Here is a 27,350-nt window from a genome sequence, read left to right as displayed (position 1 = left end):
TTTATTTTATTTTATTTTATTTTATTTTGAAGAGTGTGCATACGAGAGAGTGAGAACACGCGAGCAGGAGAAGGACAGAGGGAAGAGGGAGAACAAGATTCTTAAGTAGGCTCAGGGCATAATGGAGCCCGTGATGGAGCCTGTCGTCATGGGCTCACTGCAAGGCTGCATCTCACGACTCTGAGATCATGACCTGAGTCAAAATCAAGAGTGAGACTGTAGCAGCATTCTCACATAGACAGATGGGACACCGAGGCTTTTTTTGTCTAGGAAGCAACTTTATTTGTCATGCTGGCATGGGCTCAGTGGGTTTGTACCCAAAAAACTGAGCCCCGAGTACAGCAGGGTGTAGCCTTTTATGCAATTTCTACTTCTTTGTCTCCCATATATGGTGACATATAGTCTGATTGGACACAGTCTGGGTTACAGAGTCATGTCAGAGCTACGCATACGTGTATAGGAGTTGATTGGGCCACTTTGCCTTTCTTTGTTCTGAGGAGGCCCCCACCACGTTCCTTAGGGAGGGGCCCTACCACATCCCCCCCCCCCTTTGATGCTCGGACTCCCCTATTTTTGGGTCAAAGAGCATCATCTTGGTTAGAGGTTTATATTTCCATAACATCATCACATGCGTGGCCATTTTCCTTTCAACCATTACCTCAGTGAGGTTGGAGATAGACCGTATAACCAGGTGAACTAGGCAAGGTGGAATTAAGCAAGATACCCAAATCAAGAAAATAATACCTATGAGAGTTTTGAAACCCTGAGAGTTGAAAAACCATCCTCCAAATAACTCGCCAGGGTTCCAACTTTCCAGGTCTGGACTGGGACATGACAACCTTTCTCATTTGATCCGTGACCTCCTCCATGACTTTTTATTCATCATCTATCCATAGAGAGCAATTGCTCAGGTTAAAATTTCTACAAACTCCTCCCTCAGAAGCAAGTAAGTAATCTAAGGCCAAGTGATTTTGACAGATAGCATTGCACATTTTGGTTTCCTGCTTGGCTAGTAAGTTAAGAGCTCTGACAGTTTTATTGGTTATAATTACTACAACTATGTGCAGTCTGATTATGTGGTTTAGCATGTAAATGGGGATGCGGTAGCCCGAGGACCCATCCTCTGCCCAGGTGGCAGGGTCATAACATTGGATTATATGCTCAAGAGGCCATTCATTATCTTTTCAATTGCCAAGTTGTAGGGCATGTTGTTTCCTTTGAGTCTCCCGTCCCCATACACTTGGACTTCCAAATGTTCCTCTCTGGTAGGTGAGAGCAGGAAGAAAGATGGCAAATAGTTTCCAGCACACATGACCTTGACAGGCCTGAGGGAAGTACTGTACAGGCTGTCCTTCCACATATCCAGTGTAGTCCACCTGGGGCCCTTCATTTGATGGCTGCGTCGACATTGTCCCAGGCCTCTCAGAGAAGAAGAAGTTAGACAAGGGGTGGGGATCTGGCTCAAGGTTCTCTGGGGACCCCCACCATTGGGTTTCCTGGGTGGTTGAGTTATAGTCTAGTCATGTTAAGCTTCCAACAGAGATGGTGAACTTCCTTCCCCACTGGGCAAGGCAGTTTTTTTCAAGAATTGAGGTTTTGAGGAGTCAAACCCCAGTAGTAGGACTGGGGTATTCTGTTCCACTATAAGGTTTGTGGAGATCTAATTCTCTAGCCTCCCATGGCCATTGATCCCCATCCCTCCCCCCCCCACCATGCTGGTTCCTTTGCATACATAACAAAAAGACATCTTTAGAGTCTGGGCTATAAACTCTGCTAGGGCTCGAAGCGGAGTTTTTGTCATGATGGAAGCAGGAGAGGACCCTTATCCATTTCTTCATAAAAGGAATGAAAGACCTGGTGGGTTGTGGCCTTATGGTTATGTGACAGTAACTCTCTTAAAATCCAACACAGTTCCTGGGTCTGTACCCTGCCCATAGATAAGTTTACCAATCTGGTGATCCGTTTTTCATTTAGAGTCTCCTGGGTCAAGGATGGTAAAATAAATGGGGCTACAGGTTCCCGATTGGTAGTTTGACTCAGCCACACCCTTTTGGAGTTCTGTTTTGTCTGTTTTGGAGTCTGCCAGGTGGTTCATGTGACACAGCTGCAATAAAGACAGAAGAATTCCCGTGCCTGGGCCAGGAACCACGCGTACCAGACCCCTCACACATGTATTTATCATTGAGTTGGTATTCTCGGTCCCATGTCAGACCTCCACATGGCAAACCGTATGGCAATATGTCACCTGTGGCTATACCTACATCAGAGAATATAGACACCGGCCAATTTGGATTGGTAATTTGAGTTTTGTTAGTTAGTCAACCCACACTGGCGGTGCCTGTCTTGGGGTGACTCCGGACCTCTAGACATTTCTCTACTGGGGAGTGCTGTGTGGGTTGAAGCAAGTGTATTGATGTTCTCATTGGCAGATAGAATAGGTGGTCTTATTGTGTCTGCAGGTCCCCAGGATCTTTCCCTGGCATGAGAAGTGTGTATGGTATAGTAAGGTCCAAGCGACTCCCTGGCCTGACCTGGTTATGCGAATACATGGGTCACATGATGACCATTAGAATCTGTTGCTTCCAGATTAGAAGCAACCAATACCAACGAGGCATCCTATCCGCAAAAGGAAGATGAGTGCTAGCAGAAACCTCTCACCACACTCCCAGCCTGCTGGGGCGGCCTCTACCAATCCTATGGCAAAAAGTAGAGCAAGAATCACAATAACAGTGAGAAACAAGGGGTAATAGCACATCACATTAAGGAAACAGATACAGAAAAGAAGGACAGTCTGTTTGTTCCTCTGTACCACCGATTCCTCAAGCTTCTGCCGTGCGTAGATTAGTCAGCTTCCGGAGTGACTAAAGCAGGGCTGCAGTCTCCTGGAGCCTCTGGAGTTGCAGAATGCTTCTTCTATATGGTTAGTGTGCACGGCGTTGATGGATCAGGAATGCACTCCCAGTTTAAAGATTCCAGCTTCACTCTGCTGTGGTGAATCCAGGGACCCACTCTGGCCACTTTACTGCAGTAGGGATGGACAAAATGACAGTGAACGGGCCCCTCCAGAGGAGTTTTAGGGGTTGGGCATTCCATTCCTTCACCCATACAGCATCTTCTGGTGCAAAGGGGTGAGCGTCTGTGGTCAGACTCACAGGTAATCGCTCCCTAACCCAGTGGTGTAAAGTGCTTAGGGTAGTGCCGAGGACCCGAATCTATTGCCTTAGGGTTAGATTGCGTATCTCATTTAGATCCCCTCTTATGCCCTTGATAAATGGGGGAGGGCACCTGTAAAGGATTTTAGACGAGGAGAACCTCATCTGCTTCTTCAGCCTCCCACTTGCAGCTGCAGTCTGCCTCCCTGAAGGTCCCTTATCTCTCCCTGCCTAATGTTAACCCTTTCCCTATTCGTTCCTCCCCCTGGAACAGGGCCCCTAACTGACCTTAGGGAACAGGGATGACGACTGTTCTGGCTTCTTCAAGCTGATAAGGGACAGTGTGGGGGTACAGCAGTTAGAGTCTACCCAAGGGTTGGTTGATATGGCCCACTGCATGGTTCTACAGGCAGGCTGGCTGGCATGAGGTGGCGCCCACATTGGCAGACACAGAGAGAAGAACACAAAGTGAAGATTATACTGACCAACAAGATGGTATCTAAAGATAATGTCCCCCCCAGTTCCCAAACCAGTGAAACAATCCAGGGAACACCCTGACTTTGTCCAGTTAGCCCAGATGTCATCTATCAGTTCTAAGACTCTGAGAATTATCGGTTAGATTGAAACACATGTCATCGTGTATTTCAGTCGGTTAGATTGAAACACAGGGGATCTCTCATAACCCAGGTGATGGAGGAGCAGTAAGTAATCGATGGCGGCTCTCTTCTCCAAGAGTCTGGTCCTAACTATATTTAATTTTTTATTAAGCATCTAATGCTTGTGAGGTGTTAGACTTTTGCTGAGCATAAGCAGCCAGTTTGCTTTATTTCGAGGTGTGAAACTTTTTCAGGAGCTGGGAGTCTTAACAGAGAAAGAATCAAGGCTGCCATTTACCATTATTAATTTGCAAATTTTTAGGTAAGCTAAACCTGGGCATTATTTTATAAAGCAGAGATTTTATTACTTCTTGTGCCTTTTCCATTTCTTTTATATATATATATTTTTTCAACGTTTATTTATTTTTGGGACAGAGAGAGACAGAGCATGAACGGAGGAGGGGCAGAGAGAGGGAAACACAGAATCGGAAACAGGCTCCAGGCTCTGAGCCATCAGCCCAGAGCCTGACGCGGGGCTCCAACTCACGGACCGGGAGATAGTGACCTGGCTGAAGTCGGATGCTTAACCGACTGCGCCACCCAGGTGCCCCGCCATTTCTTTTAAAGGGGAAGACCTCTACCCAGTTAATAAAAGTATCAACTCATACCAACAGATGTTGGAATTCCTTTGACCTTGGCATATGAGTGAAACCTAATTGTCAGTCTTCCCTGGATAGCCTCCAGTTCCTTGATTGCCTAGGAGAGCAAGTTTGTGGTTGAGAGGATTGTTTCTAAGACATACTTCACAAGCTGATACTACTTGCTGAACTGTCCTTAACAAATTTTTCCTGGTAAACATCCTTTGGGCCATTTGATAAGTTCTATCCCTCCCTAAATGAAAGGCCTGATGCAGTGCTTTAATGATCTTTTAGCTCTGTGAGCTAGATAATAGTAATTGCCCTGCTCTGTTTGTAACCATCCTGAGGGCTAGACAGTATCCATGAGTAAGACCCCAGTTTATTTCCTTGAGAGAGTAGGTGGGATTGAGTCTCCTTTAATAATTGATGTAGTGGGCAAGCTATTTTCCTGAACCCCAGTATCTATAGCATATAATATCCAGTAATTCCCCAAAACTCACACAATTGTTTATCTGTTCTGGAGTTAGTAGCACTATAGTCTGTAATTCAGTTATAATGTCCCTTCCTAGCAAGGGAGTAAGGCTTTCTGGTATTATCAAGAAAGAATGAGAAAAAATTAGTTTTCCCCATTCCCAGGGGCTGAGAGAAAAATTTAGTTGTAAGTTTTCCAGAGAAGCCTCTAATCGCCATGCTGCGTTTGGATAGTTGGCCTGGAGTGGAAAGGAAGGACAGAGAAAGTGGCTCCATTATCAAGAAGGAAATGAACCAGCTTTTTAGTTACCTGAGTTTTCCAGAGTTACCTGAGGCTCCAGGCTTCCAATAGACAGTGGGTTCCCGGGATCCACCCCGAAAAGCCCCAGACCCCATCAGTCCCTTTCAGGGCAGTGGTTATCTGAGCCCTCACAGACAGAGGTCCCCGAGGGCATTCAGACTTGCATTGATTGTCTCCACACAAGGGACTTCTGTTGTCCCTTCTGAGGGCAATCTCGCTTCCAGTCCCTGACTGGCCACATAAGTGGCATTTGGTGCCAGGACCTCGGGAAGCCTGGTCTGACGTAGTGCATAACTAAAGACTCAGATTTTTCTTAAGCCTCCTTTCCTGTTTTTGTTTGTTTGTTTTGTTTGCTTGTTTTTATCTTGGTTGTAATATACCCAATTGGCAGTTTGTAAAAACAGCTTCAGGGTTCCTTCCAGGCCAACAGCTAATCTTTGCATTTCCTCTGAATATCTAGGGCTGATTGAGTGAAAGATTTGTCCTCAGCCTTAGGGGTGTCAGGGGAGATAGCCATATATTTAATGAGAGGCTCCCTCAACCTCTCCAGGAAGGCCATTGGGCTCTCATTCTGTGTTTATAAAATAGCGGCTAATTTAGCATAATTTAAGGGCTTAATCTTGGACTTCCTTAATTTCTCTAAAGCAGCACAAGCTTAGAAGTGTTGGCAATACCATTTCTCAATGGGATGGTCATAGTCCCAATGACGATCTTGGGATGGAATTACCTGGGCCCCAGTAGGAAACAGGAAGTTCCGTATAGGACCTCCAGCCCCATCATAATTAGTGAGTTGGGTTTTTTTTTTTTTGTTAGAGTTTATGGATCAAAATCATCCCAGTTTTTCAGAATGCACCTCAAAGGAGTATTGGACTTAGTTGGGGAATTGCCCGTCTATAGGCAAAAGGAGGAAGAGGCATCACTTATCTTAATTTTCCATAGCTAGCCAGGAGAAACCTCATCTCCTGGCCCTGTGTTTTGGCTGGCTATTCGACTGGCAGCCAAAAAGTTTGTCAGTCTTGTGAGTTGCGGGGGGCGTTTGTTCTTATCCAGGCTTGACCCTACCTCTGAGAGCTGAAACTTGTCTTTGCTGATTTCCGCTATCCCTCCGTTTTCTGCCTGCGGGACTTTGGGGGTATTGACTGTGGCCAAGAAAGATTTCCCTGGTTGTAGAAGGATGCACTAATTTTATTTTGGCCCAACAGTAATCATCTTTACAAATATACTTTAAAAGGCTAGCAAAAACCATTTTTTGGTAAAGATGAAATTGACTATCAAGGGGGCTAAAAGGGCCAAAGTCAAGGTCTGTTCCCTTGCCTTTTTCAACAGTGCCATGTAAATATGCTCCAGTCATGTGGCTATCCATTGTAGAGTATCTAGGTTGTTACAAATTGGCATACACTGGGCTAAGTGTAGCAAAATGGCTCCTATGTACTCCAGTAAAAGCCCTTTATATATCATGGTCATCTGTCCCTTATATGGCACAGGCATCCATTTCTTTGCTAAACAGAAACAACACAAATGTGGAGCATTTGGAGGCTGGCAGTGAGGACATCATCACCATCTCCCCAGCTTTTGGATCAAAGGAGGGGCAATTTCAAGACTTAAGTAAAACAACTTAAAGGGGTGTGCTGTCCTGCCCTTTTGGTTAAAATCATATTTTTCCCCATATTTTTGGGCTGACAAAAGGGGGGGGGAACCTTTTTTTACCTCTCTTTTTTTTTTCACAATCTGGGTTAGGTTTTGGAGCACTTCTGTATATTAATCAGGGTTGTCTGAAAATTTGCCCAGGTTCTATTTATTTGCTTAGAATCTTGCAAGGAAAATGAAACCTTTATGGGGCCAAATCCCCCATGAGGCTTTTCAGTCAATAGATACATTGAACATGCCTTGACTTTAAGGGGAGAATTTTTTTTGTCCCTGGAAATCCTGGATAAGGAGGGCATGTGGGTCTAACAGGTGGCTTTTCCTGAGGAGAGGCCTCAGTGGGTGAGTTTGCAAGTACTTGCCTTTCTTGGCCCCTTTAAGGCAAAGAAGACCTGCACACAAGGAACTTCTGACCATTTACCCTCTCTTCTACAATATAGATCTAACTGTAATATAGTACTGTACTGAATACCTCCCTCAGGAGGCCAGCACTCTCCATCCTCCAGGAGATACTTCAGGCACCTCTTAGCATTGGTGGGTTCAGTATCAAGCTCTGACCCAGATCAGACTCCCGAAGAAGTCTGACACTGCCTTAAGCCGTATGAGGTTGCCACGGAACCACGGAAAGGGACTCAACACTTGCTTAGGCCCATCGGTCAGGTTGGAACCTTTCTGCTGTCTGTCTCATTCACACACAGTCACACAGTGACTCCAACCCGCTGCCCAGCACCCAGCGCCTTGGAATTGCGGTTTCGTTCCTTATGGAACTACTCAGGCAACTCTGGGAGGTGATCAGGTTCCTCTTCTGCCTCTTAGGGGCAGGTCTACCAAAATGAACCCAGGTTCTTACCCGTCTGACCAGCGGTGCTACCTGAGCTGGTTCCTGGGCCTTATGGGTTCCGTTGGTACACATGGGGTCCTTGCCCTGCAGTCTGGGAGGGGCTAGTCTATAAACCCGGTCTGCTGGTGCCAGGCAAGGTTGCTTCTCCCAGCTCTTGGAGGCTCGCACCCCAATGACAAAAGAGGTGGAAACGCGCCATCTCCAAATCCTGGATGAGCCCCCACGAAATGTAGCAGAATTCTCGCACAGAGAGACAGGACACTGAGGCTTTATTTTATTTTATTTTTTTAACGTTTATTTATTTTTGGGACAGAGAGAGACAGAGCATGAACGGGCGAGGGGCAGAGAGAGAGGGAGACACAGAATTGGAAACAGGCTCCCGGCTCTGAGCCATCAGCCCAGAGCCCGACGCGGGGCTCGAACTCACAGACCGCGAGATCGTGACCTGGCTGAAGTCGGACACTTAACCGACTGCGCCACCCAGGCGCCCCAACACTGAGGCTTTATATACAGTCTGATTGGACACAGTCCAGGTTATAGAGTCATGTCAGAGCTACGCATATGTGTATAGGAGTTGATTGGGCCATGTTTGCCTTCCTTTGTTCTGAGGAGGCCCCCACCATGTTCCTTAGGGAGGGGCTCTACCATAGGACACTTAACCAGCTGAACCACCCAGGCATCCTGAAAAGGTGTATTTATTTTAAAATTTTTTAAACTTTTTCCACAAATAACTAAGCTTTGGACTTTGAATTCAGGAAAAATCCTCTCACCTAACACTATCCACTTTTCCCTCCAATTTTTGAAACTTCCTTGTTCTAATCAGGTCTTAAATATTAAGAAAACTTTTTTACTTTGCAGTATTTTTGCACTTACCTGTTCTATTAGCAAGTTTTCAACTGTGCACAAAATTGTTGTTTTTAAAGATATGCAGAAATGTTTAAATTTAGAGACGATATGATTTATTTTTCCTTTACCTCTTAAGATTTTTAAACTTTTTTTAATTAAAAAAATTTTTTTAATGTTTATTTATTTTTAACAGAGAGACAGACAGAGCATGAGCAAGGGAGGGGCAGGGCATGAGCACGGGAGGGGCAGAGAGAGAGGGAGACACAGAATCCGAAGCAGGCTCCAGGCTCTGAGCTGTCAGCACGGAGCCCGATGCGGGGCTAGAACTCACAGACCATGAAATCATGACCTGAGCCAAAATCAGACACTCAACTGACTGAACCACCCACGCGCCCCAAGATTTTGTTTATTTTTAAACAATTCTACACCCAACGTGGGGCTCGAAACCACGACTCTGAGATCAAAAGTTTCATGTTATTATATTATTATATTATAATATATATTATATCCTCCTTGTGATTCTTTCAAAAGTGTGAAGCTTATATATACACAGCTTTAAAATCATGGATTTCACTGTTTTGAGTATCATTTTAACAAATAGTTAACGAATAAAGGACTAGAGAATATACTTACAGCGAGTATTCTGTTCAGTATTTTGGATTTTTTAAACTATTTTTTTATTACTATTAAAGTATAGTAAATGTTCCAAGCCATTATTGTGCATCCTTGCATTATATATCGATTTATAGCACATTTAAGTAGCAATTATTCTCACTGCTGCAAAGTGCTTGTGCTATGCTCACTCAACATGCAAACATTTCAAAATTACAGTACATTAAGATGTCAATGACAGAAGGGAACATTCTAAAAATAAAGTGGTTTTTAAGCATTTTATAAAATGACTAACTCCTCCTTTACCAGTGAGGATATACTCTACATTCTTTCAAATTCTTTTGAAAACCTTTATGAAACAAAGAGGCATAGTTCTAATTATTCTATATTGGTGAAGTAGTATCAGGAAATACTGTCTCCCTGATTCTTTAGCATTTTTTACCATAGTATTAGACTTGTTTTGCAGGAAAGAATGAACCTTGCTGGGGCGCCTGGGTGGCGCAGTTGGTTAAGCGTCCGACTTCAGCCAGGTCACGATCTCGCGGTCCGTGAGTTCGAGCCCCGCATCGGGCTCTGGGCTGATGGCTCAGAGCCTGGAGCCTGTTTCTGAATCTGTGTCTCCCTCTCTCTCTGCCCCTCGCCCGTTCATGCTCTGTCTCTCTCTGTCCCAAAAATAAATAAACGTTGAAAAAAAAAATTAAAAAAAAAAAAAGAATGAACCTTGCTATGTACAAAGATAAATTAATATATACTTTGCTGATCGTCTTGATGACCTTTTCATTTACAGTTTTGCCTAAAGCAGTATCGATCTGATATCTTTAGGCAAGACTCACAGTGATTCTCAATTCATGGAATGAAGGAAGTGTTCAAAAAGTTCCACTTCTGTGTGTCCATGCAATTAATTTCCCATTCCTTTGGGCCCTTTTGAAAGCCTTGAGAAAGCCTGAAAAGCCTTTGGGCCCTTTCATAGCCTTGAAAAACTTCTGTGAAGTGCGTATGCACAAACCAGGAATTTCAATACAGTTTCTAGGGTCTTCTGAAGTCAAATAGATTTGATAAAACCCTCCCTTTTCTGGATGGGTTATTGTTTATGGCAAGTCTGATTCCTGGTGAGCCCAATCTTTTGGATTGCCTTACTCAGAGAAGAGTTTTGCTAATTTATCCTTTCAACAAGTATGAAGAAGGTATTTTACACATGAAGAACTGAGGAATATTGAACTTGCTCAAAACTAAGGAGTTTATAAGCCACAGAGCAAGGAATTCAATTCTAGTTTGCCTGAATGCAAACTCTACCCACTGAAACACTCAGCCACAATGCCTCTCTATGATCTCATGGTGATAAGTACCAATGAGAGGAAAAAGAGATTTTGTTTTTTTTATTTGAAAATAGCATTTTCTGGGGCACCTGAGTGGCTCGGTTGGTTAAGTGTCCGATTTCAGCTTGGGTCATAATCCCACATTGTGGGTTCAAGCCCCAAGCCCAGCCTCAGGCTCTCTGCTGTCAGTGCAGAGCCCACTTCAGATCCTCTGTCTCCTTCTCTCTCTGATCCTCCCTTGCTCATGCATGCTCTTGCTCTCTCTCAAACAGTAAAAAAGAGAGAGAGAGAGAGAGAGAGAGAGAGAAAGTAACGTTTCCTTCATATTGACTTAAAGCATTTTCTCTATGGGTTTGGCAACCCAGTTGGATGTCCTTGGGCCTGAGTGCTGTCCTTTCTCACTGATAGCAAATGCATTGTCATCTTAAGCAAACCAGAGAGGCCTCTGGTGTGTGTGTGTGTGTGTGTGTGTGTGTGTGTGTGTGTGCATACTATATTTCCCATATACATATATATGTCTATGACATATGTGAACAAATGGAGAATTTCAACAAAGAGATAGAAAAATTTTTAGATCAAATGATATGCTAAAAATGAATTCATTCCATGAGCTTAAAAGCTACAAACGATTCATTTCATGGGCTTAAAAGCAGCCTGGACACAGTGGAGAAAATAATCACTGAACTTGGAAACATTTGGGTCAATAGACATTACCGAAACTAAAACACAAAGAGAAGAGAGAGATAAAAATAAAAACAGATTACAACATCTAAGACCTCTGGAACAATACCACTGATATAAAACATGTAATTGGAGCCCAAGAAAGAGAGACGAAAGAGTGGGGAATTCTCCAGTAATTTTCCAAAATGTTTTTAAAGACATCAACTCACAGAACCAAGAAGCTCAGCAAATGACAAGTAAGATTAACACGAGGAGAACACACATGTGTATATTTGTAGTCAAACTACAACATCTTTAAAGTGCCAAAAGAAAAAAAAAAGTCAACCTATAATATACCCTAATGATTCCTTAAAAAGAAATACAAAACAAAGACATTTTCAGGTAGATAAAAGATAGAATTTGTTGACAGCAGACCTAAACCACAAGGAATGCCAAAAGAAACTCTTTGGTCTACAGGGAAATGATACCCGATAAAAGCCAGGTCAGTAGGAAGGAATAAAAGGCACCAGAAGGCTTAATGCATCTTTTTAGTATTCTTTATTTCATATATATGTTATATGTTCAATATATTTTACATATCTTTAGATAGATGATAGATAGATAGATAGATAGATAGATAGATAGATAGATAGATAGATGATAGAGACAGTGATACAGATTTCTGTAACCTGTAAACACTGGCAGGAAAATAGGGCCCCATTTAGAGGGAAAAGAGAAAAAAAAAAAAACAAAGTAATTTGCAGAACGCTACTAAGAGTGGTATGGAGTCCTTATAAATGCAATTCAGGCATCAGCAGGAACGCCCTCCATCAGGAATCCTGAGTTCCAGGTATGATTGGCTCAAGTCTCCCATTTCCATGCCCTGAATATTTCTATTCTCTGCAATATTTGTGTCTTTTCCTTTATCTCTGCTGTGACTTTAATACAAGCCAGGGCATAGTACCTTCTCTGTTCCCCTCTCCCATCCCAAAGTAGTTTGAGATAAAAGGTTGTATCGAGGAGCAGAAATTTTACTGCAGATAGAAGCCTGTGGTCCCACTTCAAACAACCGAACATTTGGAACGTTCCTGTTGTAAATGTCTCACTACCAAGACTTTCTCACTGGCCTCTTCACCTATGTACTATCCATCACATAAGCTTCTCTTTGGCTACCTTTCTGATCCATATTCTTTTCTCATATTCTTTTCTCTCTCAAGAACTAAATAAAATTTTTCTTATATTCTCATGCAGAGAAGCTAAGCCATTCCTCTCACTGCTTTGGCTCCTGTCAATATTCTTACCTTTTCCCAGAGCTGCCTCATTGCATAGCTCCAGGGGCCTCACATTGCAGTCCATGTAACCAGGGCTTCCTGCACTTGTGTAGTGCACAGATTGTGCAGCAGCAGTACATGGCAACCCTACCTCTATTTTATTAAGATATTTTCCTAATCAAAGACTGTTCTCGTATCAGTTATTATGCTAATAACCTCCACCTATATTACATAAAAGACCTACAAAAATTTTTAGGAGATTGCAACAAGGTTGAATAAGTGGAAAGATATGTTATGTACTTGGACGGGAAGTCTACTGTAAAAATGTCTGCTCTTTTCAAATCACTTCTAGGTGTCATCAGTTCTAATTAAGATATCAACAGATTTTTCTTTTTTGGTATATGACATTTTTACAAGACATTTGAATAATTGCACAGGAGAGAATAGCAAAAATAAATCTTTTGGAAAAACATATTTTAGACCTGTTAATAATTATTAACACATGTGACCTCATCTAATTAGCTAGTTTCCCATCAAGCTAGCTATGTTTGATCGATCTTTTGTGAACATTTGAAGCATCTCTTTTCTTTAAGTAATATCTTTGCCTTCTTCCTGAAAGCGCGTCACCCCCACTGTGCATCCCATATGATTTTCCTAGAGCTGCCAGTTGTAGGACCCTACTCTCCAGCCGAAAAGTGGGCATGCAGCATACACAGGACCAGGGAAAACTCTCTTCTTGACTATAATGATTGGCCCAGAGATAGGTAAAGACTCAAGTCACTCAGAGTTTTCCTTGGAAAAATCCAAAATGAAGCTGAGAAATATCTCCTCCTCTGGGAAAGATAACTGGAATGGTATAAGCCCAAGGCTGCTGGCAGATATGTTTTCTGCCAGTGGAAAAGGCCCATCTGTTATAGGAGAGAGTGAAGGGAGGCAGAAGGAAGTAAACATGAGAGATGGAATGAGTGAAAAGAAAAATCCTGGAGGTATTAAGTCCCAGACTGTGTTTCTGAAGTTCCAGAATAGGTCTGGTTCTAGAAGGTCTTCTCTCAATTCTAAAAGTTTCTCTAGTTTATTTCTAATAATATAAACATAGATTTAGTGATAGAGATATAACGACAGGGGCCATTTCACCTCACTCTGCCCACTTCTCTCCTGGCTACCATCCAAAGAAGGAAAGGAAGAGGCACACCCTGACTGGTCAGGGTACCGGACCCTGGGGTCCAGGGGTATGATTTACTATGGGATGATTTCACTCTAAGTTAATGGTGGTGGTTATGGTGATGATGGTAATGGTAATGATAAGAGAATTCATATTTATGGGACACCTGATTGGCTCAGTCAGTAGAATGTGCAATTCTTGGGGTTGTGAGTTTGAGCCCCATGCTGGGTATAGAGATTACTTAAAAATGAAATCTGTAAAAAAAAAAAAAAAGAATATTTCTCAACATATATTCTAAAAAAAAGAGTATTCATATTTGAATATTGAATATTCATATTTAATAATAGTGGCAGTAGTAGCTCTGCTCTGGGATGTGCCTGGATGTCCTGAAGTTTCTCTAAGTATTATTTGCCTCTGGGGTTGAAGTGGGGCTCAGTTGCTTGGGAAAGTAGATGGTATAGAAGCCATAATTGGTATGGAATACTAGAATCTAAACAGACAAATGGTGTGAATTATTTTATGTAAACTCTGAGTTTTACCAAAATTCTCCTTTAGTAGGAATGCTGGGATTCCCTTTATTTGGGGGAAATCTGAGCACACTCCATCTTAGCTTTAAGGTATCTGATTTCAACTGTGTATTTCTCTGGGTTATCCTAGGTTACTCAAGGATAGTAAGTCCTCTCACACCATTGAGACGGCTCAAGATTGCCACTCTAACTCTTCCTGGCATGCTTTTCTGTCATCCTCCCTCATTCATTTCACCTGTATATTTTTACCCCTCTCATTTAGGAAGTTCGTGAAACTCTCTCTTGAGTCTTTCATTTGTCTTGGGCATTCATTCATTGATGAATCCATTTATTTAAATCTGTGTTTAGTGAGTGCCCACTATATGCCAGTCATTATGCTAGTTGTACCCCAGGAACTTTTAGCTGAGAGGAAGACAGACGTGGAAACACTTTAATACATAATTGCTAAGCCCAGCCCCATTTAGCAAGGCCTTGATATGGTTGATCTAGCAATTTCTCTGCAGTATCTAAGTGTTTCCTGCTCTTTCTTTCCTATGTTATATACCCAGTCGCCTCCCAGGAATATAGCTGGGAACGCTTAGTTCAACCTTGTAATCATAGGCAAATTTTAGCATCTCCCACCCTCCTCACTGCTTTGCATAACAAAACAGGAAGAGAATAACTGCCCTAACTATAACACATGTTGCCTTCCTCTACAGGCACACCATTGTACCAGAGGCCCTAGCCATAAGTCCAAAGAACCTGGCTTTTTCTAGGGCAGGGATAGCAAGTTGAGAAAATTCTGTATCCCTGGTCCTGCAAAATAGTTCCTACTGCCCTACCAAAATGGCAGTGGAAAAGCAGCAGGAGAAAATGTAAACTTGAAGACAAGACATTTCGCTGTTGGACAGTTAAAATATAATTCCATGCAGTAGAATAAAATAGAATTCAGTGGTTCATTTATATTAGTATTTGTATTAAATTAAAAAGTCACTAACCTTTAAATTTCACTTTTATATGCTTTTGTTTACTCTGCTCTCCTACTTTATCATCTTAAAATACCACCTACTGTGACAGTGGCGTATAAGCTTTAATTACTGTTTAATTTTATAGCAGAGGATAATTGTGTTTTCTATTATATTATGGAGTGTGTAGTAATGCACAATTGTGACTGAAATCAAAAATGTATTATAAAACTAGTATATACTCTATAAATAGAAGTAGTTGGGAAATTTTTAAAAATTACTGTTTTTTCTTCTCAAATTCCACTTCCCAGAAGCCGCATCAGTTTCCGCATTACAGTTTTTTCTCACAAATCCCACAAATGAGCTTACACACACATATACGCACAATCTTATAATCAGCTTTCTCCACTAAACAATCTGTCCACGTCATAGAACTATGTCATGGTATGAATGTTCTATGTGGTATCTTTAACCATTTATTGAATTATGATTACAATAACTTTAGCTTTTTCAGTATTATAAACACTGCTATCATAAATAACTTTGTAATAATAACCTTGCATGCTTATGTATCTATAAGGCAGATTTCTAGAGATGGAATTGCTGGGTCAACAAGTAAATATATTTGAAATTCAGATAGATACGATGAAAATGCCGTCCAAAAAGGTTGTGTCAGCCTGTGCTCTTACCAGCAGCATGTATGTGAGGGTGCCTGTCTGTGAGCTTGGCCCACCTGGTAGTAAACATGGTATAGCATTGTTATTTTAATATGCATCTCTTTCACCATGACTGAGATCTATCTAGCACCTTGTCACATATTTGTTAACCATTTGTATTTCTATTTTTCTGATCTATATTCTTTTGGGGGCTGGATTTTTTATATTGCATGTAGTTTCTAAGAATGTATATTATGTACATATTTTTGAATTTCACATTAAATGGTTGAAATTTTTAAAGCATACCTTTAAAATTAGATCGGTGCCAGGGTCATATGTGATGAAACAATGATCCTTGATATGAGGAAAAGATGCCCAGCCCATCTGGGTTCCTGGGAGCCTCCTCCTGCCATGTACGGTACAGTGTGCTTGAATTTGCACCATCGTTTTTTTAATTCCCGTGAATGGTAGTCTCAGATATTCACATCTTCTTTAAAAAGCTGCACAGCATGGGGCGCCTAGGTGGCTCCGTTGGTCGAGCTATTGATTTTGGCTCAGATCATGATCTCAGGGTTGGTGAGATGGAGCCCTGCCTCTGGCTCCGCCCAGAGCACGGAGCCTGCTTGGATTTCCTCCTCTCTCTGCCCCTCTTCCCTACTCGTGGGCATGCTCTAAGTAAATAAATAAACATTAAAAAAAAAAAAAAAAGCTGTGCAGCATGCTTTATTGTAGCCTCAAAAATTGTAGCTCAGAAATATAAAAATTGTAGAGATTGCGTTGGCTCAGTGCTAACAGTGCAGAAAGCTTTTCAGAGATTATGTAAAAAGGAGGTAAGAAACGGCATGATTATGCCATGTGTGAGACTAAAAAGCTGGGATTAGCGCTGCTCTCAAGTGCAGCTGTGAAAGAAACAGGAGACAGCAGTCGAGTGCGAGGGAGAAGATCGTGAGTACCAGGGAGATTCTGGAAAAGCGCACAAAGATAAAGCAAAGGAACTATTTATCTTTGTTTACATTCAATGTAAGTAGCTTGCCAGCATGAGGACACCCCTGAGCAGAACAAGCCAGCTGTTTTAGTTTGTTGATTGGTACTGGTGGTGTTCAGTCGCAAGCTCAGGTGCCTGACTCAAACTATTTCAGGCTAAAAAAGAATTCACTGGTTTATGTAAAAGCAAGTTGAGAATTAACTACGTTCACGCATCAATTAGTTCAGGGCTGGCTCTTGAGGGCTGCCCCTTAGTTCTCCGGCTCTGGCCTGCTTTTCTCCACATGGACTACTTATCCAGTGGGCTCTCCCTGTGATCACTGGCAGCATTAAGGTTTTACCTAACAAATGCCAGGTGACTTCGTAAGTGCTGGGAATCATGAGTGAGAAGACCTCATCCCTGTTCTTTTTTTTTATATTTAATAAAAATTTATTATTAATTCCATTTTTAGAGATGTCATCTCTATTCCCTTTACTTAAAACAGGTAATTCCTTCTTTTCTTGGACTATTTTTGTTCTTTTTCCACCTATAACCTCTTCAGTAAATTCCAAAGTATATATAGCTTTTTACCTTTTCCTTGGATATTTCATTTGAACTTACCCAAGAATATAGTCTATATTTTTATTGATGGCAGCCTATTTGTCCATTGATTCAATATTTTTTGTATTCAAACACCTTAGGGTTTCTTTTAGAGCAGTTTTAGGTTTGCAGCAAAATTGAGGGGAAGGTACAGAGATTTCCCATAGACTCTCTGCCCCAACACATGCATAGCTCCTGATTATCAATATCTGGCACTAGAGTAGGTACATTTCAGTTGATGAACCTACACTGACCTATCATTATCACCCAAAGTCTTACATTAAGTTTCACTCTTGGTGTTATACATGCTATAGGTTATTACAAATATATAACGACATATATCCATCATTATAATACCACACAGAGTATTTTCAATGCCCCCCAAAATCCTCTGTGCTTTGCCTATTCAGACCTTACCCATGTCCACCACCCCAAGCCCCACAATCCCTGACAACCACTGATCTTTTTATTCTCTCCATAGTTTTGCCTTTTCCAGAATGTCATATCATTGGAATCATACAATATGTAGCCTTTTCAGATTGGCTTCTTTCACTTAGTAATATGCCTTTAAGATTCATTGTGTTCTTTTCATGGCTTGATAGCTCATTTCTTTATAGCTCTGAATAGATTCAATTGTCTGGATATACCACAGTTTATTTATTCATTCACCTACTGAAGGATATCTTGGTTGATTCCTTTGGCCATTATGATTAAAGCTGCTATGAATATGCATGTGCAGGTTTTTGTGTGGACATAAATTTTCAACTCCTTTGGATAAATACCAAAGAGCACAATTGCTAATGGTAAGAATATGTTTAGTTTTACAAGAAATCAACAGACTGTTTTTCAAAGTAGAGGTACCAGTTTGCATTCCTACCAGCAGTGAATGGGGGTTTTTGCTGTTCCACATCCTTGCCAGTATTTGGTGGTGTCAGTGTTCTAGATATTGACTATTCTAATAGGTGTGTAGTGGTATTTCACTGTTGGTTTAATTTGCGTTTTGCTGATGTGAAGTATCTTATGCTTATTTTCCATCTGTATATATTCTTTGGTGAAGTGTCTGTTAAGATCTTTGGCCTATTTTTTAATCAGGTTGTTTGCTTTCTTTGGTTGAATTTTAAGAATTTTTTGTTAGTTGTGGATAACAGTCCTTTAATAGATATATACATTCTAAATATTGTCTCTTAGTCTGTGCCTTTTCGACTCATTGCCTTGACAATTGTTTTTCACAGAGTAGAAGTCTTTAATTTTAATGAAGTCCAACTTATCCATTGTTTCTTTTATGGACTATACCATTGTATCTAAAAAGTCAACACCATACTCAAGGTCATTTAGGTTTTCACCTAACTCCTAAAATCTAGGAGTTTTATAGTTCTGCATTTTCCATTTAGATCTGTGATCCATTTAGAGTTAATTTTTGTGAAGGGTGTAAGGTCTGAGTCTACATTCACTTTTTTGCATGTGGATGTCTAGTTGTTTCAGCACCAGTTATTGAAAAGACTATTTTTGCTCCATTGTATTGCCATTGCTCCTTTGTCAAAGGTCGGTTGATTATATATATTTGGTTTTACTTCTGGGCTGTTTTGTTCCATTGCTGTATTTGTCTAATCTTTTCCCAATATCACATTCTTAATTACTGTAGCTTTATAGTAAGTCTTGAAGTTGGATAGCATCAGTTCTCCAATTCTGTTCTTTCCTTTCAGTATCAGTTGGTCATTTGCCTCTGCATATAAACCTTAGAATAGGTTTGTCAATGTCCACAAAATAAATTGCTAGGAATTTTATTGGGATTGCATTGGATTTATATATCAAGTTGGGAAGAACTGACATCTTGACAATATTGAGTCTTCCTATCTCTGAACATGGAATATCTCTCCACTTAGTTGGTTCTTTGATGTGTTCTTCAGAGTTTTGTAGTTTTTCTCATATAGATCTTGTGCATATTTTTTTAGATTTATACTGAAGAATTTTACTGTGGGGGGATGCTAATGTAAACTGTATTATGTTTTAATTTCAAATTACCTTTGTTCATTACTGGTACATACAAAAATGATTGACTTATGTATATTAATCTTGTATCTGAGAAACTTGTTATGATAAATTGTTAGTCACAAGGGTTTTGTTGTTGTTGTTGTTATTGTTGATTCTTTCAGATTTCCTACATAGATGATCATGTCATCTGCAAAGAACAGACAGTTTTATTTCTTCCATCTCAATCTTTGTACCTTTTATTTCCTTTTCTTGTCTTATGGTATTACCTAGTATTTCCAGTATAATGTTAAAAAGGAATGGTGAAAGAGAATATCCTTGCCTTATCCCTGATCTTAGAAGGAAAGCTTTTAGTTTCTCATCATGAAGTATTATGTTAGCTGTAGATGTTTTGTATTTTTTTTAAATCAAATTGAGGAATTTCCCCTTGACTCCTAGTTTACTGAGAGTTTTTATGATGAATGGGTTTTGGGTTTTGTCAAATGCTTTTTCTGAATCTGTTGATATGATCATGTAATTTTTCTTTTTTAGCTTGTTGACATGTTGTATCACATTAAGTGACTTTCTAATGTTGAACCAGTCTTGAATACCTGTGATAAATTCCAGTTGGTTGTGGCATATCATTATTTTTATACACTGTTGGATTTAATTTGCTAATATTTTGTTGAGAATTTTTGCATCGATGTTCATGAGAGACATTGGTTTGTGTTTTCATTTCTTGTAAATCTTTGTCTGGTTTTGATATTAGGGTAATGCTGGCCTTACAGAATGAGTTAGGAAATATCCCCTCTGCCCTCTGAAGAGATTTTAGAGACTTAGTATAGCTTCTTCCTTAAATATTTGATCAAGGTAAAATTTTAAATTAGTTTTCATTTGGAAAGAATATAGTAGTGTAAGGTAAAAAGAGCTCAAATCCTAAGCAGGTTTTCTGAATAATCGTCACAGGAAAATGAAGTGCTAGATCACCTAGAAACCTGCCCTACAGGTTGTTTTGTATTTGGTGAACACACACACACACACGCACACACACACACATACACACACCTAAATGGATAAATAAATATATATCCATTTCTTTTGTTTAAAATTAAAAATTTTAATTTTGACATAATTTCAGACCTTTGTTGCAATAACTGTACAGAAAATTTCTACATATCCTTCACCTAAATTCCTAGATATAAAATAAATTAATATTTTATTATCATTTTCTCTGTGAGACTTTCAGACATGATGTTCCATTATTCTTAAATACTTCAGCATATATTTCCTAAAAACAGGAACATTCTTTTATATAACCAGAGTACAATGATTAAAATCAGGAAATTAACACTGATGCAAAGTGTTGTCTGATATATGTATCATATTCAAAATGTGCCATTTGTCTTAATGTCTGCTATAGCAAAACAAAAGTCTGGGTGATATGTTGCAGTCAGTTTTTATTTAATTTGAAATAATTCCACAGTATGTCTTCCATAACATTGACTTTTTTTTGAATACAGGCAATAAATTTTGCAGAATATCCCTCAATTTAGGTTTATCAGATGTTTCTTAATGATTAGATTTAGGATTTGACATTTGGTCTGAGTATCACAGAAGTGATATTTCTTTTCAATGTGTGACTTCAAGAGGCATATATTACCACTTTATCCCATGTCCCTCTTTTAAAAGTATTTGGCATCTAGGATTGGTGACAGGCAAACAGAGAAATTACTGTGATATAGTCTGATTAGCACAATAAGAGAGGCATTCACGTGTATGTGTCAGACATTTTTTATTCCTTCCTTACATTCACTTGGCTTCCCTTTTTGCTCCAGTCATTGCTGCCACAGCCAACTATACTCTGCTATGGCCTTGCCTCAAATGCATGGATCATCTCTCCCTTTTTTGCAGTAGGGGCTTCTTTGCTACCACCATGTGGAATCCCTGCAGAAGCCCATCCAGGTGTTTTGGCATATTCACAGACTGAGGAGCGTGAGGGAGTGGCACTACCACTGAGGAGTAGAGCCAGTGAATCCATCGTCTTCTCTTTTGTGTCAGAAAATTCTGATTATTCTGAGACACAATTCTCACAGCTCTCAAAGGCCTCTCAGCAAGACCAAGCTCCAGGTGCCCACAATGGTGAGCAGCTCAATAATGTATCCTTGGATTGGTTTTCTTTCCTTCCATTTATTATCTTCTCCAGAACACTCCCCCTCTCCCTCCACCACCACACACACACCCCGCTCCTGCCCTCTGGAATGACTTCTCAAAGTAAACCAACTACATCCAAGTCCTTGTCTCAGACTCTGCCTTTTGAGAGAATTCAAGACAAGACATTTGATATCGGGAGTAGACTTAGAAAGCAGGCCACCAAGAGGGGATTCTGGAATTGAACCCCTTGCTGGTCAGACACCTCCTCTGCTGGTAGAAAGTGTGGTTACTGATAACCCCTAGCCTGAATCAACATCACTAAGACTTTCACTGGTGGATGTTTGGAATGAGGTATAGATGGAAAGTCAAGCATTTGCTTATGGACTGGGAAGGGCCTTGAACAATTGAAAGATGATAGTAATTTTTTTCATTCAAGTATAATTAATGAACAGTGTTGTATTAGTTTCAGGTATACAATATAATGGTTCAACAATTCTATACATTTCTCAGTACTCATCACGGTACCTGTACTCTTAATCCCCTTTATCAGCCTTTCTCAACCCCCTATCCACCTCCCTTCTGACAACCACCCATTTGTTTTCTATATTTAAGAATCTGTTTTTTTGTTTCTTTTTTTGTTTGTTTTGTTTCTCAAATTCCACATATGAGTGAAATCATATGGTATTTGTCTTTCTCTGCCTGACTAATTTCATTTAATATTATACCTTCTAGGTCCATCCATGTTGTATATATCTCTTCAAATTGGTGTTTTCATTTTTGGGAGGTAAATACTTAGCAGTGGAATTACTGGATCACATGGTAATTCTGTTTTTAATTTTTTGAGGAACCCCTATACTGTCTTCCATAGTGGCCACGCCAATTTGCATTCCCACCAACAGTGCATGAGGATTCCATTTTCTCTACATGTTTGTCCACACTTGCTATTTCTTCTGTTTTTGATTTTGGCCATTCTGACAGGTGTGAGGTGAGATCTCATTGCAGTTTTGGTGAGATCTCATTGCAGTATTTCCCTGATGATTAGTGATGTTGAGCATCTTTGATGATTAGTGATGTTGAGCATCTTTTCAAAAGACGATGATATGTATAAGACCTGTGGATTGGCTCACTTTTGTTAAGGGCTTTTGAAGACTTTTTTTAAAAAGAAAAAAATAGGCTCAAGTTACCAACTCTCAATTCAAGACATCTGTGAAAATTAGAAATCATCCAAAGCAGTATTCAAAGACATGCTTATCTTTTGCACCCATAGAGCCAACTGTGCTGATAATCAGATCCAGGACTGACCAATAAGGTAGTATAGCTACAAGGATACTGAATACACTGCCTTGACAAGTCCTCTGTGCCAAAGGCAGGGTCCTGGTAGGGAAAGAAAGGAACCCTGAGACTTGCAACTGTATCATGTAGGTGGACAAGCCTGAGAAATTTGAACCCCCAGATTCTTTTGACTTCTATGTTGGCATAGGTGCCTCCCTCTACTTTACTTGAGAAGAATAGACTCCCATTTTCTGGAGACCCTACAAAAGCCTCAGATGAGGCAATAGCATGTAATGAAACAAAGAATGTTAAGATTTGGTTAATATTTTACCTAAAAGGACTGAGGATACAATACAAGTATTGGGCTGGGGAAGGCCGAATATAAAGGTGGACAGGAGAGTATTTATTGACACTTAAAAATACTTGAAGTTTCATGACATAGCCAGAATACATGGAGGTATTCCTAATATATTGCTGGGATGGCTCTCTAAATTTTAGATAGGATGAAGTCCTATAAGGAATGAAGGAGGGATTCTAGAAGAGCCTTGATTGCCTTCAGGAAGGTGTCAGAAGGCTCAGGGAGGTTAGAATAAATTTAAAATATGAGACCTGAAAACCTACCATCTGACTATGCTCCTTGTAAGGGCCCAGAAGACGTACCCTAAGAAATACAGTTATGAGAGCACCATTGACATCTTTGAAAAGCTCAGTTATAACTATTCACTGTAGTTGACATTAAGAGATGGTACTGTAGAACTGGACTCCCCAGTATCAATTGGATTGATAAAAACCTAAAATAGAAGAGGCCAGATGGAGCACTTGACTGACAGAAGGAAAGTGTACATAATTATGATAATGGGCTGCAAGGCCAGAGTGGCAACCAGAATGTCTTCACCCATAGGGCTCTGTGATAATGATTAATAGACCGTGGTGTTCCTCAGGGCAAGTTAAATGAGCATCCACTAGGGTGTTACTTAACCTATACATATAACCAGAAACAGTCAGCAGCTGGTGAGCAGAAGGCTGATGCCAGCTGTCTCAATGAAAAAATGCAGCCTCTTAACCACTTTACAGATTAAGCAAGTTCTCAGACCTGAAGTCCATCATTTGAAGGGGGGTTGAGTAATGACCCAGCAATACTAGAATAAGTATGTATACTATATATTCTCCCAATTATTCTCCAGAAGGGCATATGCCCATTTAAGGGGAAATTGCACATTGAGAAAGGAGAAGTGTAAAAGCATTTCAAGGCTTGTTGGATACAGGTTCTGAGCTGACACTAATACCATAAAGCTAGAAGCACTATCATAGCTTCTGCGTAAAGTGGTAGTTCATGGAAACCAGATGGCTCAGGTTCCTCTTACGGTGGTCCCCTGGAGTCATAGACCCAGTTTTGCTTATATCCCTGGTTTCCAAGTGAATGATTGGAATGGATGCACTCAGAAACCAGCAGAATCTTACTTTGGTTTCTTGTTCTATGCAGTAAAAATTATTGTAAGAGGAAGGACCAGTGGAAGCCCCTGAAACTGAACATTCTCACTGGCTAAGATAGTGATTCAGAAGGAATATAGCATCCTGAGAGGAAATATAGAGACCAGTGTCACCACTGAAGACTTAAGAGATGCATAGGTTTTGGGGTGCCTGGGTGGCTCAGTCAGTTAAGCGTCCGACTTCGGCTCAGGTCATGACAGAACCCGTGTCAGGCTCTGTGTTGACAGCTCAGAGCCTGGAGCCTCTTTGGATTCTGTGTCCTTCTCTCTCTCTCTGCCCCTCCCCCACTCACACTTTGTCTCTCAAAAATAAATAAACATTAAAAAAAAAAAAAAGAGAGAGAGATGTATAGGTTTCGGTGCCCATCATATCCCTGTTCAGTTAACCTAAGAATAGCCCCAATACAGCTGCTGTGCCAGGTATGGTATATTTGATAGAATATTACCATGCAGCCTTTGACATCTGGTACATGGTTATCACTCCAGTAAGTAGGTTCTTCTCAATCCCTGTCAGTAAAAAAGAGCAAAAGCAGTTACCATTTATGTAGAAAAGAGAGGAGTACACACACATTCACTGTCTTGCCCCAGAGCTATGTTAACTTTCTTGCTCTCTTGTCACAAGGACATTGATCACAATGTCCACAAGGATGTTGATCAAATGGATACTCTATAGACTATCATGCTACACTGATAAGGTGAGTAGCAAGGTGCTTCCACACCCAATGATAACCATAAATGGATAAATGCAACAGCCCTTACCCAATCAGGCTGAAGCAATAGGGCTTCAGCCCCTCCAAGATGAAGAAATGGGTAGCTCACTGGGCCAACAACCTAGTTAAACCAGGGTGGAGGAAAAGAGAGAGGATGGATATTAATTATGGCCTTGAGTCCAATTACAGCTTGTAAGGGAATGTTGCTTGTCTCTCTAACACTCCTGCATCAGATCTTTTGTGGGCATTGCTGTCAGCTACCACCTGTATGGTAGACCACATAAAAAGCAGGGTACTAGCAAATCTGAGTAATACACATTGTGGAGTATATCAGACATCTCTTATGCCCATTTCCTATCCAGTTGAGCCAAGGTGACACCTGATAGCTGATAGCTGCAATCTCGTACTTACTACTCTGGGGCTTCTCTGCTCTGCAAACATGAGAGAGTGAACACTCCTTAAGGCAACTATATCAGTAGGGGACAAGATGCTTCCTTCGATCTGTGTCTCAGCAAACAATTCCTAATTCTGCCCCCTCAGAAGTTCTCCAGCAAGGCAGAACCCCTACTGCCTATGAAGGTAATCAGATCAATAATGTACCTCTATACTAATTTTTTGTTATCCTGTTTTACTCCTAGTTCTCTACCCCCAATTTTTGTTCCCTGGGATCATGTCCCAAACTAAGGGAATGTGAATGTGAACCTTGTCTGAGGTTCTTCTTTTTAGAAAACCACAGCAAAGACACCAAAATAAGATAGAGCCCCAGATGTGGTGCTGTAAGGTTTTTCAGAGAAAAATTAAAACTGAGTTATGCCCTAAAGTCTCACCTTAAAAATTTTCCATGTGGATAAGAGGAAAAGAATATTCCAGATAGAAGTAAAAGCATGGACAAAAGCAAAGAGGTAGGAAAGGGGTTGGTAAATTCAGGAAATTTTAAGTGTTTCACAATGGTAGGAGCAATGGAGTCATGTGCTTGAGGTGGCAGGGGATGCTGGAGAGGGAACAGGACTCTGATACAGAAGATTTTATGTGCCATTCTCGTTGGGACTTCTTTTTGCAAACAATGAAGAAACAATTACGTTAACTCATACCAAACTTTCTGCCTAGCCTGAAGGATTGTGAAAAACAGCTTACTTTTCAATTTCCAGCTGAAACATGAGTTGCCATTACCTATGAATATTTAAAGATGAAGCTATTCTGAGAAAGCTCATTGAAAATTCCAGAGAAAATATGTGGTAACATAAAACAGACACTGTTGACTACCTATCCAAATTCATTTTTCCCCCCTCTCTCTCCCAAACAAAAGATCCCCAATTTTGTCTGTGCATTCTGACTGTATAGTCTGAACAAGAGAAAGGCTTCCCAACTCCAGGTGATAGTCTAAGCTAGAAGTTAGCAAACTTTTCCTAAAAAGGACCAAATAGTAAATATTTTAGGTCTTATGAGCAACATGGACTTTATTCCAACTATTCAACAATTCTTTTGTAGTGTGAAGGGCAGTCTTTAAGAATACTGAACTTCAGGGGTGCCTGGGTAGCTCAGTCAGAGTGTCTGACTCTTGATTTCAGTTGGGGTCATGATCCCAGAGTCATGAGATTGAGCCCTGCGTAGGGCTTCTTTCCGAGTGTGGAGCCTGCTTAAGATTCTCTCTCTCTCTCTCTCTCTCTCTCTCTCTCTCTCTCTCTGCCCCTTGCCCCCACTCATGTGTTCTCTCTCTAAAATAAAAATTAAAAAAAAAAGAATACTAAACTTTATTTATGATATCGAACCTTGAATTCACCTAATTAAAAACAATTTTTAAAAATTGTAATTCCAGTATAATTAACATATAGTGGTATATTAGTTTCAGGTATACAATATAGTGATTCAACAATTCTAATTTATTTATGTATTTATGTGTTTGTGTATTTATTTGAGTGAGTACGAGCAGGAGAGCACCAGAGGAAGACGGGGAGGAAGAGAGAAAATCTAAAGCAGGATCTGTGCCGTGTGGAGCCTAACCTGGGGCTCGATCCCACAACCATGAGATCATGACCTGAGCTGAAATCAACAATCGGATTCTTAACCAACTGAACCACCCAGGCACCCCTATATATACCACTTTTTTATTCATTCATCTATCGACAGACACTTGGGCTCCTTCCATAATTTGGCTATAGTAAATAATGCTGCAATAAACATAGGGGTGTATATATCTTTCCAAATTAGTGTTTTCATATTCTTTGGGTAAATACTAAGTAGTGGAATTACCAAACCATCTGGTAATTCTATTTTTAATTTTTTAAGGAACTTCCATACTGTTTCTCACAGTGGCTATATCACTTTGCATTCTTGCCAACCGTGCATGAGGGTTCCTTTTTCCCCACATCCTCACAGTGCTTGCTACTTCTTGTGTTTTTGATTTTAGCCATTCTGACAAGTGTGAGATGATAGCTCATTGTGGTTTTGACTTGCATTTCCTTGATTATTAGTGATGTTGAGCATCTTTCCCTGTGTCTGTTAACTATTTGTATGTCTTCTTTGGAGAAATGTGGGTTCATGTCTTCTGCCCATTTCTT

At 40.5% G+C, this 27,350-nt stretch overlaps 2 long non-coding RNA genes across 4 annotated transcripts in view; one reads left to right on the top strand and one right to left on the bottom strand.

Annotated features, from left to right (window-relative positions):
• Window positions 1–27,350, top strand: part of LOC121040713 (uncharacterized) — a 184,275-nt gene that overhangs the window by 140,525 nt on the left and 16,400 nt on the right. The gene's annotated exons all lie outside the window — the stretch shown is intronic.
• On the bottom strand, window positions 2,738–5,274 carry LOC121040714 (uncharacterized). Its single transcript, XR_005795414.1, has 4 exons — window positions 5,168–5,274; window positions 4,417–4,504; window positions 3,441–3,570; window positions 2,738–3,022 (listed from the first exon to the last, which is right to left on the bottom strand). It is a non-coding gene; the product is annotated as an uncharacterized LOC121040714 (long non-coding RNA).

The sequence above is a fragment of the Herpailurus yagouaroundi genome, unplaced genomic scaffold (genome assembly GCF_014898765.1).
Source record: "Herpailurus yagouaroundi ecotype Mexico unplaced genomic scaffold, PumYag 182, whole genome shotgun sequence".
Taxonomy (NCBI): Eukaryota; Metazoa; Chordata; class Mammalia; order Carnivora; family Felidae; genus Herpailurus; species Herpailurus yagouaroundi.
The sequence above is the reverse complement of the archived record's forward strand: the minus strand, read 5'-3'. Positions and strand labels throughout refer to the sequence as shown.